Source organism: Macrotis lagotis, chromosome X, assembly GCF_037893015.1.
Source record: "Macrotis lagotis isolate mMagLag1 chromosome X, bilby.v1.9.chrom.fasta, whole genome shotgun sequence".
NCBI classification, from domain to species: domain Eukaryota; kingdom Metazoa; phylum Chordata; class Mammalia; order Peramelemorphia; family Peramelidae; genus Macrotis; species Macrotis lagotis.
In genome coordinates, this window is record NC_133666.1 from 643,136,895 (window position 1) to 643,152,166 (window position 15,272).

General features: G+C 38.8%; 1 pseudogene; it reads right to left on the reverse strand.

Annotated features, from left to right (window-relative positions):
• Window positions 1–436: 436 nt before the first annotated feature.
• On the reverse strand, window positions 437–2,987 carry LOC141499535 (general transcription factor IIH subunit 1-like; annotated as a pseudogene).
• Window positions 2,988–15,272: the final 12,285 nt, after the last annotated feature.

The following is a 15,272-nucleotide window of genomic DNA, read 5'->3' on the forward strand; positions in this document are numbered from 1 at the left end:
TGCTAAATACTGATAAAAAAATAGACAAAAATATTTTCAGATTTTATCAATTCACCATTTTGAAAGTTATTTTTATTTCTGAAAGCATTTCTTAATGTAAATCAAAAGCAGTTCCTGAGCAAATGTGCAAAACAGTGTGTGTGTGTGTGTGTGTGTGTGTGTGTGTGTGTGTGTGTGTGTGTGTGTGTGTGTTCTTTGCAATTTATCTTTTGGTTCTGCCTTAATTTACCTCCCAGTTTTCAAGTCTAATCACTCTAGAATGTACAAGTTCAATAGCCTCATCTCCCAAGTTCAGAAGCTGCAGGTGCCACTGCAACATCCTTGGGTGCCACAATGGTGGTAGAGAGCATCCCAAGGATCAAATCCTCCAGTGCCCCAGAAAGGAGAATCCTGCACATCTTTTTCAGCAGACCCCCGTGGCTGCCACGTGTGGAATTTACATGACTTTCTGCAAAATCTCTTCTATGTGACTTACCAAATTTTTTGCTTAATTACTCTCTCTGAATTTTTTCATATGGACAGAGTCTCATAGCATGGAATCTTTCCAAATTATTCTTCATCTTCACTACTTTTTCTTCTAGAAATATATACTAGCTGGACAATAGGACCAGAAATGCCTAAGCAGCTCCCCCCATAGTCACACATAAGTGTTTTAGTTCCAATTGAATGTCATTTGACAACATCTGGTTTATGATTTGCTATAGTCCTCTCTGCATAAATGCTCCTCCAGGGGATAGGGTTGTAATGGTAGTACTTGAAGATCACCTGGAAGGATCAGATACCAGACACTGAGACCCTTTCTCGAACTAAACTGCCGAGCATTCAAATGTTGCTACAGAAAGCATAAGTCTAATGTTGTTAGTCATGTTGTTCAAATGCCATATGTACACTTGCCAAAAAGCCTATCTTATGGAGAACTCACACAGGGAAAGCACTCACAGGGGAGTTCAGAAAAAGTGATATAAGGACTCTCTCAAGAACTTTGGAATTGATTGTGCAGCAAGGCGCAGGACCACCCAGAATAGCATGCCCTCATCAGAAGGTGCTGTGCTCTATAAGTAAGGCAGAATGAAAGCAAGTCAAAAGAAAGGAGAGATGTGTAAACTTATAGAACCCACCCCAAGTGTTCACATGGACTATTTGTGTCTAACCTATGGGTGGAACATTCTAAGCCTGTATTGGTCTGATCAGCCACAGTCAGACATATTGTAACTTGTCTCTATGGTGATGCCATTTGGTTTTCTTGATATCAAGAATTAACTAGCTTGTAGCACCACTTGAAAGAATCTGAGTTAGTTTGGGTGTGTAAATTTCCATTTCTTGCTTAATATTCTGAAAATAATTGCTAGTATTGTGTACTGTTGCATATTGGAGAGACTAAATTGGAGGTGGGTCATGATAATACCTATCTGACAAGCTTGGGGAAATTGTTTTTATACTATTATTTCCCCCCACCCCGGTGGCACAGAATGGAGCACTGGCTTTGAAGTCAGGAGGACCTGCTCTCAAATTCAACCTCAGATACTGTGTGATCTTGGGCAAGTCATTTAATTTTGATTTCCTCACATCCAGGTCTATCTTTGGGGTCTTGATTTATATCTGGCCACTGGACCCAGATGGCTCTGGAGGAGAAAGTGAGGCTGGTGATTTAGCACAGCGCCCCCTAACTTAAATCAAATTCATGTGTTTGTTTAGTGATATCCCCTCCCTGATGTCATGGTCTTCTTCAAGAAAGGACAAATCCCATAATCATCATTATATCCCCCCCAAGTCTCCATTTTCAAAGAGTCCCTGTAATTTTCACCCTTTTGACTGAGGGATGAAAGAAGTCTGAATAATTTTTGTGCAGCTGTTCTTGCCATTGAGATCATTTGGAGCTTTTTATTTCCTGAGGCCTAATGCCAGAACCAGAGCATTTTAATGCTTAAATCTCTTGATAATCTCAGTATTGCTATTTTCCTTTATAGATTTGAAGAATTGGAAGTAGATGGCACAGGGAAAACCTCATAGGCCTCATCTAACCATTTATCCTCCACTAATGGGTTTTTCACTCCTAGGGATTCCATTGTTTTTAAACTCATCATCCATTTCAACACATTCTGCAGTCATTTTTGATCCTGTGTTCAGGTGATCTCTATAAAAATAATGGGATTGAAAAAAATTAATGTCCAGAGCTCCTGTTACATGGACTGGTTTCTGTACATTTCATTCATACTGCTGGGTAGGTCCTAAATATGGACTCAATGATACCAGAAGTTACGTTTTATCTTAGGTCACTACAGCCAACATCTGAGACTGTACGTCAGTCAGGAAAGCCCACATCCTGCTACAGGGCTATCCATAGTATTCATGCTTAAACAATTGATCCAGAATTCTTCAGCACTGATCCCAACCAGATCTTTATAAAGCTGAAACAGAATAGGATCTTATTGTACCTGTCTCTTTTCCTTTTCCAGTTCCTTGTTGGTTTTCCTCTTGAATTTAGGTAGCAACTGCTGAGAAAGGTCTTTCTCGGCATCTCTGGCTTTTCTGGTTGCACTTTCACTGGAAAAGGAGAAGTTGGTTCTGTCTCTTCAGTTGAGGCTGGAGTTTAGCTTTGCCATCTGGACTGCTTTTCTGGCATTTTCTTGTTGTTACGGGTCTGCCTTTGCCTCCAGTTGCCTTTCCACCACGAGGTACAGACCCCCAACAGCTTCTTCTGCTGCACTTTCTTTACAATCACTAAAACTTCTTCTAATAGAACGACCTTGCTGATTGGAAGGTGACTGCGGGAGCACGATGAGAAGAGCATCCATTCCTCCGCTCCTCCCTGGGCTCGAGCACGTGCTCGCGCTACCTTCTGGGTAATCTCGCGGCTTCTCGAGGACACGTGACCGGAAGCGACCATGACACTTCCGGTTCCCCACCCTCTCACATTTCACTGGCTCCTCTCTCAGACTCCTCCCCCCAGCACTACCCCACGTGACCCAGCTCAGGCTGCCGGCCATGCCACCGCCCCCCACCCCCATCCTCTGTTTAACTCCTGGAAGTGTTAGTCCTGCGAAGCCTGAGGGCGATCCGGCCAGGGGATCCTCTAGTGAGTGAAAGTAAATGACCCCAGCTTCGTCTCTGGGCACTGCCCGCACTCATCTCATCCACCACGTCTGTTTAGGAGGGTGGCGTCACTGCCCAGTGCCACGTCACTCATCTCGTCTGCTTCTTGGTCTACCAGACTGGCAAGATCGGGTACATCTGCAGCGACTGGCACGGTGGCACGATGACCCTGCGGGGTGCCATCTGGCCTTGTTCTCCTCCTCCTTTATCTCCCGCATCACTAAAGAAGAACTAGCTTTCATCAGTCCCCAGTCCCCAGAGTTGTTTGCTGTCAACCACATGAGATGGTCTAGGCAATTCTAGAGGTTTCCCTTTAACCCTACCTACATTCTTTGCTTCACTGATGTTGCTGAAAGAGCTCACACCTATTTGACTCCAAAATGCCCATGACACCCATTCCTTCCAAGGAAGCTTCCCCCTGAATGATCCAAGTGGGGCAGGGGTTTTAGAAGATACCTTGGCATCGGGTCACCTGATGCTGAAATCTTCCTATAAAATTGTACCAACACATCCAAAGACTGGTTATTAGTTCCTTTCTTATCAACTACCTGCTTCAGAAGTCATACCCAAAGTCCCTTTCAGGTGAGGGTGTCATTGTCCTCTACCTGCCTGGCAGGTAGCCACTCCCCCTCATTTAAACAACAATATATATCCAAGCCACAGCTTTCCCAATCTTATACTCAAATTTCACCACTGATTGGACTGCACCTGTACATTTATGTGACAGAGGAGATGTGTGCTGAAAGTCAGATGAATCTTAAACCATTCTAGTGGCACTCTACCAGGAAGGGAGGGTCAAATTGTTCCAGAGGTGGGCTGATCATAGATTGTGGCAGGATATTTCTTTTAGGAACTTTATGGCAGAAGGAAAATTTCAGCCTTGTCAGGAGGTTTCAGGGTGGAAGAATTTCCCACAGAGAATGAAAAGGTATACTTGGAGATACTTGGAGATCCCTTTTGACTGCAGTTCATCTTTATGAAGCCAGGCACAATAACCCCGCATCTCAGTCAAAAAAAGGAGAGAAAGGGGTTTGTAATTCTAATTAATTAAGGATCCTATAACAATAAGTCCTCAGCTTCCTAAACCTTTGTTATTCAGGTATAGAGTGTATCAGGATTGGTTCCATTAGACTTCAGTTGAAAGTCATTGCCCCAATGATTTATCACGTTTCTATTTGAATTTTTCATGCAACCTCCCAGTTCCTTGTTGGCAAAGACCCATCTTCCCCTTTCTCCCTCTGTAGAGGAAATTATCATTCTCTTATGAATGTCATTCAATCTGGACCTTGAATCTTTAGACCACTGGGGGAGCTCCTAAGTCTTTTCTTCTACTCTCATTATCCTGTCTCACGGCTCTCATTTAACAGGATGTCATAGAATTGAAACGTCTAGACTGAAGGTCATAAAGTAGGTTTCAGTGTGACTTGTCAGTCCCCACCTTCATTGCATAACTGTAGCTTCATGAACTTCTCAGCCTTCCCTGTCTGGTTCCTAAATGCTGGCATCTCTCTGTAGCTGCTGAATGTTCTCAACCTTATTATGTTGGCAATTAAAAGGTTGGTCAGAAACTTGGTGAATTAGTCCATATAAACAGGAACCTACTCCCTGTTCTTGGTAAAGGACTTTCCATGCATTGCAGAAGAGGTCCTACAAGGAAATGCCAAAGTACAGTCCCCTAGTGCCTTCTCCCCAATTCAACCATAGTATGAGTCATGAATCCATGCCTCCCCAAGGAGTACTATGTCAAATGGTAGGTGCAGACCTGAAGCCAGCACTCTGTTATCTCAGGTTCATTTATGGGGTAAAACTCAGTATTCACAAATCATGGAAAGGCTTACAAAAGGAGGTTTACTTGACCCAAATAATGAGGATCTGCAAAGAGGATATATAGGGTCACTTAGCTTTTATAGATGTCTCAATCATCCCGAAGAGAAACATATCTGTGAACAGGTCAGGGGTTTTTGATTGGCATAGTCTTTAGGCATCCACCAAATCAGAGGGGCCCTGATTCTATATGAATGGGACTCTTATATGACCTTAGGCAACTGGGAAACTATCTCAAGGGAGGCAAGGGCCAATCAGGGCTTTTTATTTTTAAACAATATCTTGGGTCTCTTCCTCACTTCCACTCTCATTCTACTGACTCTGACGTTGATCTCTGTGAGATACAGAAGAACCTCTGTGTTGAAGACACAGTGGGTACTATCTGTGTCCTGGCAGTCCCCACCCTTCTTCAGGTTCAATGTTGGGACAAAATGAGGCACTTCAATATTAAACTATTAGAAAAAAAGGTTACATTTCCTAACATACTAAAGATACACATCAGTACTTAGTTCGAGTTTTCATATGGAAACAAATCTGTTCAGCAAATTAGGGTATGATAAATCCTGTGATCTTTGGACTTTTACCAAGTAGGAGGAGCACAGCAAGTGGGAGAGGTCTTTTATTCCCCCTAAGTAACTAGAAAGTCACATCAATACAGCCAGAGATAACCAAGAAACTTTGTCAAGGAAGGCATAGCTTGAGCCTTGTTTGTTGTCTTTTAAGATCTACCCATGCTTCAAGACTGGAGGGCAAAGGGGGCAAAGAGGGAAGAAGAGAACCCAGATATGTAGATATCAAGTCCTCTCACATGTGTATTACTCCCATCATATAATTCCTTTCTACTCATGCACTCTTCCCTGAGCTGAAGAAATACCACAACTAAGAGGTTCCTGAAGAAAGTTAAACTAAAAAAAAAAAAAGTAGTAGTATTCTTCCATCTAGTTATATGAAAAACTGAAAGAAAACCTAGATATATGGAAAGAGTGAGAGGAGTCACTACAACTTCCTGAGCCTCAGGTTCCTCTTTTAAAATTGGGGGGGGGGCAGAGAGAATTGGACTCTAAGACTCCTTCTAAATCCTAGTTCCATGAATTAGTGCAAGGATTTCACGAATATAAAAGTTCACCAATCAGCTGATTTTAAATGGTTTGTCCTTTCTGCTTTTTGAGCACAGATATTAAAATGACAACTGACAAAATGTATAAAATTTCATTTTACATTCATTATGGTTTTTGACTCACTAGCTTATGCTTCAATTACAAGTTTATCTCACTCCTACAAGAGAAGATAAAGTCAAGAAACACTTCTCCCCACCTAGGTTATCTGGGACTATGATTTTTTTTCTTTTAATAGGGGTGGAGCTTTAATAGAGGAAAAAAGAATCTGACTTGGCAGAAGGAAAAATCTCATCCTTGTCAAGAGGTGTCAGGGTGGAAGAATTTCACACAGAGAATGAAAGGGAATACTTAGAGATAATAACAAATTGGAGATTCTTCTTGAAGGGGAAGGAGATTATATTCTAGGGAGGAAGCAGCCACAGCAGCTATACAATGACAATATTTTCAGTAAGGATTAGAGAGGGAGAAGAAGAGGTTAATAACTCCCTGAGCAGGGCACTGAAACAGCTATTTCTTGAAATGATGACAATTAGTTGAGAGGTCTGCTGGCTTCTCCTCCAAAGATATCCAAACAGATGACTACTACCCATTTCTCATGATTCAAGGTGGAGGGGAAGGGATTGTGTGCTAATAATACTGCCATGAGGAACCAAGAAAGCATTACCAAGATTTATGAAGTCTTGGGTAAAAATCTGAAAATGACAGGGTCACAGGTTGTTTTTTTCTTACTGCTCTTTATTAAAAGCAAGGGATATAGGAGACAAAAATTGATTTGTGAAGTGAATTGCTGGCTAAGAAGTTGATATCTGAGAATGTGATTTGAATTTCTGAACCACAGCTTAAAATATAAGAATGATAGACTTTTTTTTTTAGGTTTTTGCAAGACTAACGGGGTTAAGTGGCTTGCCCAAGGCTACACAGCTAGGTAATTATTAAGCATCTGAGGCTGGATTTGAACCCAGGTACTCCTGACTCCAAGGCTGGTGCTTTATCTACTATGCCACCTAGCCACCCCAGAATGATAGACTCTTAGTCAAGGGTTGGAGCAAACCTGACAAACATTGGTAAGAATATATTTGTATGTCATCTTACAAATGTAATCAAATAGCTTAAAATTTTTTAAAAGATGGGAGAGGGAAAAATCCACCAAACTAGATTCAACAAAGACTAGTTACTGTGAAAAAAACATAAGGGAAGCACCTAGAATTTTACACGAAAGATCTAAGTAACGAACTATACTACATCCAATGACTTAGATTTTTTTTATTGTTCAGTTGTTTGGTTGTGTCCCCCTCTTTGTGACCCCATGGACTATATATATATATGTATACATATATATATATATATTTATATTTATTACAATATTACCCATGGGATTTTCTTGGCAAAGTTACTGAAGTGATTTGCCATTTCCTTCTCCAGTGACCTCATATGTCTTTATTCAAATGACCAACATTTAGGCAACCAACCTTAGGAATTGAAGGTTCCAACACAAGAAGGCAAATATAAAAAATATCCCTGCGACTTGCTAAGTTGAAATCCATGGACTATTCCTCTGTATGTGAATATCTTATATTTTTTAAAGGACCAAATAAAAGGGGATAGAGTAGCATTGAATATTTAAAAGGTACTCATGTGAAGAAATCTAAGACTAGAGTAGAGAAATATGATAGAACAGTGGTATAAAACTCAATTAGAAACACATTCCTGTAGGCCATATGATGATTTAGAAAACCATAAATTAATATGATCTCTGTTAAATTGAATTTTTTGTTTACTTTACTACTTTATTTTGCCGATTACACTTAAATCTGGCTTTGCAGGCCTCATGAGCAACAGGTTTGACACCTCTAATGTAGAACATTAGGTGAAGATCAATGGAGGGAGAAACCAGAAGCAATCATTTCATCACAATATAGACCACTAAGACAAAGAAGAAATAGATGAAGAACTCAGGCTACAAATCATAAATCTAGCACAAATGGATGATATGATGCAGTGGGACTTCAATTATTCATCCAAATACTGGAATTCTTTGATGAAAAAAAAAGAACAATTAATAATTTCCTGACTTATTTTAATGATCATTTCATTCTTCAAATGGTAGGAGAAGTAACCAGAGGAAATTTTATTCTGAATCTGCTTTTCACTAACAGAAAGGTCTTGGATGGTAGATGGAACTTTGGAGGGAAGTTATCATGCCTTCCTGGGCTTTATGATGCAGAAGGGAAAGCCAGGCCTAGATTTTGAGAAAGCAGATTGTAAAGGGTAGGTAGGATTCAATGAAAGAAAATTTTGTAGGAGAAGGCAGCTTAGGAGGGATAGAAAGTTCCATCCCTTAGGAGGGATAGAAAGTTAAAAATTCTAAAGGCACAAAAAAGAAACCATTTATGATGCAGAGGAGAAAGTCATTAAAAGAGATTGGTTTGGATGTATAGGAAGTTACCAACCAACTTAAATTTTTTTGAAAAAAGATATAAATTTGTATATACTGCCAGACATAGTTAAGTGTAATTTTTTTAGTTTTACTCAACTGCTCTTTTTTTAAACAAATTCTTTGTTGCAAGGGCTGAACCATTGACTGGCAAGAGATATATTTGGATATGAAAGTGATGGAAAAACAAAATGTATCCAAAATATTTAGAATTTTACATAGAAGATAGAAGTAAGGGTAAACAAGTAACAAAGGATAGATATAAGGGTGTAGCAAGTATACTGTATTTCCCCATGTATAAGATGCATCTTAATTTTGGAACCCAAAATTTGAAAAAAAAATGTTACATAAAGTTACTAAAACTCATGTTTTATTCATCATAAAATTCATATAACTCCTCATCACTTTCAGATTTCCCATCCATTAGCTTGTCCTCATCTGTGTTTGATGATGAATCACTGACTTAGGAGAGGCTCTGACTGCACTCCTGCCTGTTCTCTGGTCTGTGGTTGACCACAGGCACTCTCTGGGCAAGTCTGGGGTGTGGACGCAAGTTTGGTCCATTCTGTTTCATGAACCTGAAGCAGCAATTGTGTCCTCCTATGAAATCAGTCACTTCTTTTTCATCAGCAATTCCTCTTGCCTCTTGCTGAACCATCTTTATGGGCACAGGAATTTCACTGGCTCTTTTGCTCTTCCATCCATCTCTTCAATTCCCTCTCTAAATCAGGCCATTTTTCTGACTTGCCTCTCGGGGCCTTCTTCTGCCCTGGAGTTTTCAGTGGGATTTCTTCCTATAGCTAGTCTTGGATTATTTTGTTAGTTGGAGGAGCACAATTTCCATTCATATTTGCAAACTGGATCACTTTGAACTTGAATTCTGTACTATACAAAAATCTTTTCTGAGCCATTTCTGGATAGAATGTGGCAAAACATAACCTATTATACCGGTAACAAATGCAAAGCAATAAGCACAAAGACAACAAGCATGAAAATGTGGGAAATGCAAGTAAAAAAATCTACAACCACTGGATAAAATGCGCCCAGTTTTTAGACACCAAATCTTTCGAAAAAGGGTATGTCTTATACATGGGGAAATATGGTATATAAAAATAGTGTCAGGAGAGCTAAAGCTGGCAATTCTGTGTGTGTGTGTGTGTGTGTGTGTGTGTGTGTGTGTGTGTGTGTGTGTATTGGATACCAAACCCTCATCAGAGACATTGGATATGAAGTTTGTTTCCCATCCAACCACTTCCCTTCTTATTCTAGATACATTGATGTTTTCTGTGCAGAAACTTTTTAGTTCCAAGTTATCTAAGTTATCTACTTTACCTTTCATAATTGCCCAAATCTCTTGTATGGTTACTCTTATATCTCTTCTTTGTAGCCAGAACCCCTAGAAAAGGCTGTTTACAATGGGTGCCTCCATTTTCTCTCCTCTTACTTCTCAACCCCTTACAATACATTTTCAGATAATATCATTCCATCAGAACTATTTCCTGCAAAACTACCACTGACCTCATAATGGCCAAATCCAATAACCTTTTCTCAATTCTTAATCTTCTTGACCTCTCTACAGTTTTTGATGCTGTTGCTCACTCTCTTCTCCTTGATACTCTCTTCTCTCTAGGTCAGAACACTACTCCCTCCTGGTTCTCCTCCTACCTTTCTCACCATTACTTTTCAGTCTCCTTTTCTAGTTCCCCATCAAGGTAATACCCCGTTTTTTCTTTTCTCCTTCTATATTACTTGACTTGGTTGTCTCACTAGCTGCCATAGATTTAATAACCATTGTGCAAGTCCCTTAACTCTGATTGCCTCGCATCCAGGGCCATCTCTAGTCATCCTGATTCATATCTTGGCCACTGGACCCAGATGATTCTGGAGGAGAAAATGAGACTGGTGACTTGGTCCAGCACCCCCTCACTCAAATCTAATTTACATGCTTGTCATGGAATCACTTCCCCTGATATCTTAATCTTTGAAAATGAATGACAAACATTAAAATCAATATGCGAATGATTCTCAGATCTACCTACCCAGCCCTAATCTCTTTGCTAACTTCTATCTTACATCTACAAATGCCTTTCAGACATCTCAAACTGTATGTGTAGGAGACAAATTAAATGCAACATATCTAACACTGAACTCATTATCTTTCCCCTTAGACCCTCCTTCCTGTACCTTCCCTATCACTGTTGAGGTCACCACATCCTCCCAGTCCTTTATGTTTGTAGTCTAGGAATCTCTTAGATCCCTCACTATCTTGTCTCCCCTCTATCCAATCTGCTACTAAGGCCTGTCAATGTAACTTTTGGGACATCTCTTGAATATGCTTTCCCTCTCTCTCCTTTGACACTGCCAATCCTTTATAAAGAACACACTTTTATCACCTCATACCTGGAATATTGTAATAGCTGCTCCTGGGTCTGTCTGCCTCAAATCTCTCCCCATTCCAATTTCCATAAGTATTTTTCTTTAAACTCAGATTTGTCCATGTCATCCCCCCCTCACCCCAACTCAGTAAACTTCATCATCTCCTTATGGCCTCTGGGATCAAATACAACATTCTCTGATATTTAAAGCCCTGCATAGCCTAGTTCCCCACCCCCACCCTGCCTTTTCAGTCTTTTTTGCACCTCATCCCCTTCAGTCTAATGACATAGGTCTCCTTAATGTTCCAAAAACAAGATTCTCCATCTCTCAATTCTGGACATTTTCTTTGGCTGCCCCCATACCTGGAATGCTTTCCCCCTTCATCTCCACTTCCTCACCTCCCTGATTCTTGTCAAATCTCAACTAAAATCTCATCTTCTTTAGGAAGATTTTCCTAACCACTCTTAATTCTAGTGCCTTCCCTCTGTCAATTAACTTCTGTTTATCCCAGATGTAGTTTGTTTTATATATATATATATTTTTTTGCATGTTGTCTCCTCCATTAGATTGCAAGCCTTTTAAGGACAGAGGCTTTTGTCTCCTCAGCACTTAGTACAGCAACTGGCCCTCTTAATACTTCCTGACTGAGAGAAAGAGAGAGAAATGGCACTGCTGCTTTGGGGGGGAGGGGGTGAAAGAAACAATGATAATAGAGCACAAAGAGAAGGGAGCAGAACAGCTCAATTCTTGCTATGTTTCTGTTTTCTCAATTATGGAGACTGATCATTGCACCAGGAATGGCAAAATCAAAATGCCTAACCAGAAGTTTGCATCTAAACAGCCTTCAATTTCTCTTCATGAGCTCACCTGGCCTAAGGAACTCCTTGTCAGGCTTTGGATGGAACTGGGAGGCATGTCTTCTGGGTCCCTATGAAAGTAGTGATGGGGTGTTTGAAAACTTATAAAGAAGGGAAGAAGGCACCATAGAACAGAAGAAAGACAACTATTATCTTGATTTTTCAGAAAAAGAAAAAGAAGAGTCTCCAAACTGTTTCGATGAGTTAGACTTCTATTCCTAAAAATGTTTTAGATTAGATCATTTAAAGAGATGGTTTGTGAGCTCAAGGAGAAGAACTGCCAGACTGACCTTATTTCCATTTTTTGACAGGTTGGATCAGAAAAAGTGTTGTGGATGTAGCTACATTTTAGCAAAACAATGGAAAAAGTATATAATAATATTCTTGTGTTTTTCTTTTTAAGTTTATTTTTTAAAAAATATATCCCAATTACATGTTGAGATAGTTTTCAACATTATTTTTATAAAATTTTCTCCCTCCTTCCCTTCCCTCTCCCCTTCCCCAAGACAGAAAGCAATCTGATATAGGTTATATATGCACAATCATTTTAAACATATTTACATATTAGTCGCACAGTAAAAGAAGAATCAGAACAAAAGGGGAAAAGCATGAGAAAGAAAAAAACAAAAAATAAAATTCAAAAAAAAAAGTGAAAATAAGTGTGCTTTGATCTATATTTAGAATCCACAGCTCTTTATCTGCAGGTGCATGACATTTTCCATCATGCCTTTTAGAATTGTCTCTGATCATTGCTTTGCTGAAAAGATCCAAGTACATCATAGTTGATCATGATAGTATTCTTGTGAGGAAATGAAAAAGCATAATCTAGATGACAATACAATTAGATAATTTAGAGTTGATTGAATAAAAAAACTGAGAGAGTTACAGTAGGGATTTCTTTTAGTATATGAGTTGACATAGATGACAGCTAATGTCTCCATCAACTCTAAAATTCTGATATGCTTCTGGCCTTCAATATTTGTTACTATTTGTTGACAATCTCTTAGCTCAAGTATAGACAATACTGGTTAAAAAAATGGGAAGAAACATTTTCAAGTAATTTTAGATTTTTCTCTTTTAAGATAGTACAATGTAATACAAAAATCTCTGTATTTAGAAGGCCAGGGAACAAATCCCAACTCTGGTTCTTATTACATTTGTGATCTGGGAAGTAAGTTTAATTTTCTGGGTCTCACCTTCTAAATCTCTAACATTAGGAGACTGGGGGGGGGGGGCGCAGCTAAGTGGTGCAGAGGATAGAGTACCAGCCCTGGAATCAAGAGGGCCTGAGTTCCAGTGTGAGTTCAGACACTTAATGATTACCTCGCTGTGTGACCTTGGGCAAGTCACTTAATCCCATTGTCTTGCAAAAAAACTAAAAAAAAAATGTTAGGAGATTAGTATAGGTGAGTTCTACATTACCTTCCAGCTTTAAATTCTATAATTCTACTGTTTTGCTTGTGTGTGTGTGTGTGTGTGTGTGTGTGTGTGTGTGTGTATATATATATATATATATATATATATATATATTACAGGTAGCTATTGGATAAATAAAAGCATTTTAGAATGGTTATATCACAAAAGAAAACTCCACTGTAACAGGAGGAAAAATAAGACTGATCATACTGAGGGAAAATTCAAGTAATTTAGTAATACAATTACAAAGACAGGGTAATTAGAGAGTAAGTTTAAAATAAGAATGTAAGAAGGATATAACATAGCATTATTAAACTCTCTTGCAATATTTGTAACCATTTATCATTAACTCTCCCCACCCCCCAACTAAAATTCTCCTATCATGGCTGATGGAGGTGAACTCTGAAAGCTATATCAATAGACAGCAAGTTCTGCTGGACTCATAAAGCTGAAATGTTTTGAATAATTCCTATTGACATCTAGTAGGCTTGCTCTCTGAACAAAGAATGACAAAAGTTTTATTTTTAAAAAGCTGAATATTTATCATCCAACTCTTTCCTCTCTGAGAAGTCTATTCTACTTGTTCTTCCTTCCTTCTCTTTGTCACATTCTTCTATCCTCCAATCTCTTAACATAGGTCAGGATTCTCAGATTCCTTTTCAGATTCTTACATTTCCTCTGCATAAATACCTGGAATATTTCATTTGATCTAAGTTTTTATACAAAGTTTGATACAAGTATTTTTACAGGAAAAAACCAATAGGTTGAAGAATGCTTATAGTTCAGATGGTGATTTTTGTTGGAGGGACAATCCATAGAGCTGGTCTATATATACATATATCTCATAGAGACACTAGAGATGGACAATGAATTGGGCACAAAATTGAGTTGAAGAAAGAAAAGGCTAGAGGACCTTTGGGAAACCAAATATTGCTTCTTAAAAACAAGCAAACTTGTTCTGATTGATATTTTTTGTTTTTACATTGCCTATATCTCTTCTTCCCCTCTCCTAGAGTCATCTTATCTAACTAAAACTATTTTTAAAAGAAAAAGAAGATAAGAAAAAAAATCAACAAAAACAGACAATACATTGAAAAAGAAAAAGAAAAGAAAATATATATAGATGATGCTTCACACCAGTGGGCCACTTAGTTCTACAAAGGAGTGGGAAGAAGTTTCTTTTCCTATAACTTCTTTAAAGTCTTTGCTGTTTTGCAGCATTCACTTTCAATCATTTTATGGTTGCTTTTTCTCTATTTAGTCCCTGTGTGTTATTACTGTTTCCTTGGTTCTGCTTAATTTCACTCTGTATCAGATCTTGCAAAGTGATCCCTGCATCACCATAGTCACTGTTGCTTGTAGTACAGTATATTCCATTTCATTCATGTTCCATAATTTGTTTCACCATTCCCCAATCAGTGAGCATCTACTTTACTTCCAATTCTTTTTTTTTTATTTTATTTTTTTTAGGTTTTTGCAAGGCAAATGGGGTTAAGTGGCTTGCCCAAGGTCACACAGTTAGGTAATTATTAAGTGTCTGAGGCCAGATTTGAACTCAGGTACTCCTGACTCCAGGGCTGATGCTCTATACACTGCACCACCTAGCCACCCCTTCCAATTCTTTATCACATAAAGAGCTGCTACAAATATTTTGGTGTAGGTGGACACTTTCTTTTTTTATCAAAGATCTTCTTGGGGGTGTAAGCCCAATGGTACAATCTCTGGGTCAAAGCATATGGACATTTATTCACTTTTTGCACAATGGATTTAAAATTTTCAAGTTTTACTTTGGGGAAAAAAAACTCATCTTTTTTAACATCAAGAGTATCCTGGTGTATGATTTTTAAAAATTAGGGTGCATTTTTTTCTTTGCTTCTCCACAGGGTACCTGTGAGCCATTCTTTGATCCTATAATTTCCTTCTTTCTTTTGTCTTAATTTATAGCAAGAATGTCAAGATTGATAAAATTCAGTGAATCTAATTAAGGATCTCACATTTAATATCAAGAGCCAAGTTAAAGTTTGAGTAACTTCAGTTGAAAGATAAGGTTGGAATTCAGATAGCAGAGATAAAACTGAGTAGAAAAGAAGTGGAGGCTGTTGTTGCAGATAGTTTAACCAGGAAAGGAGGAGAGAGGTGTAGGATGATAGCAGA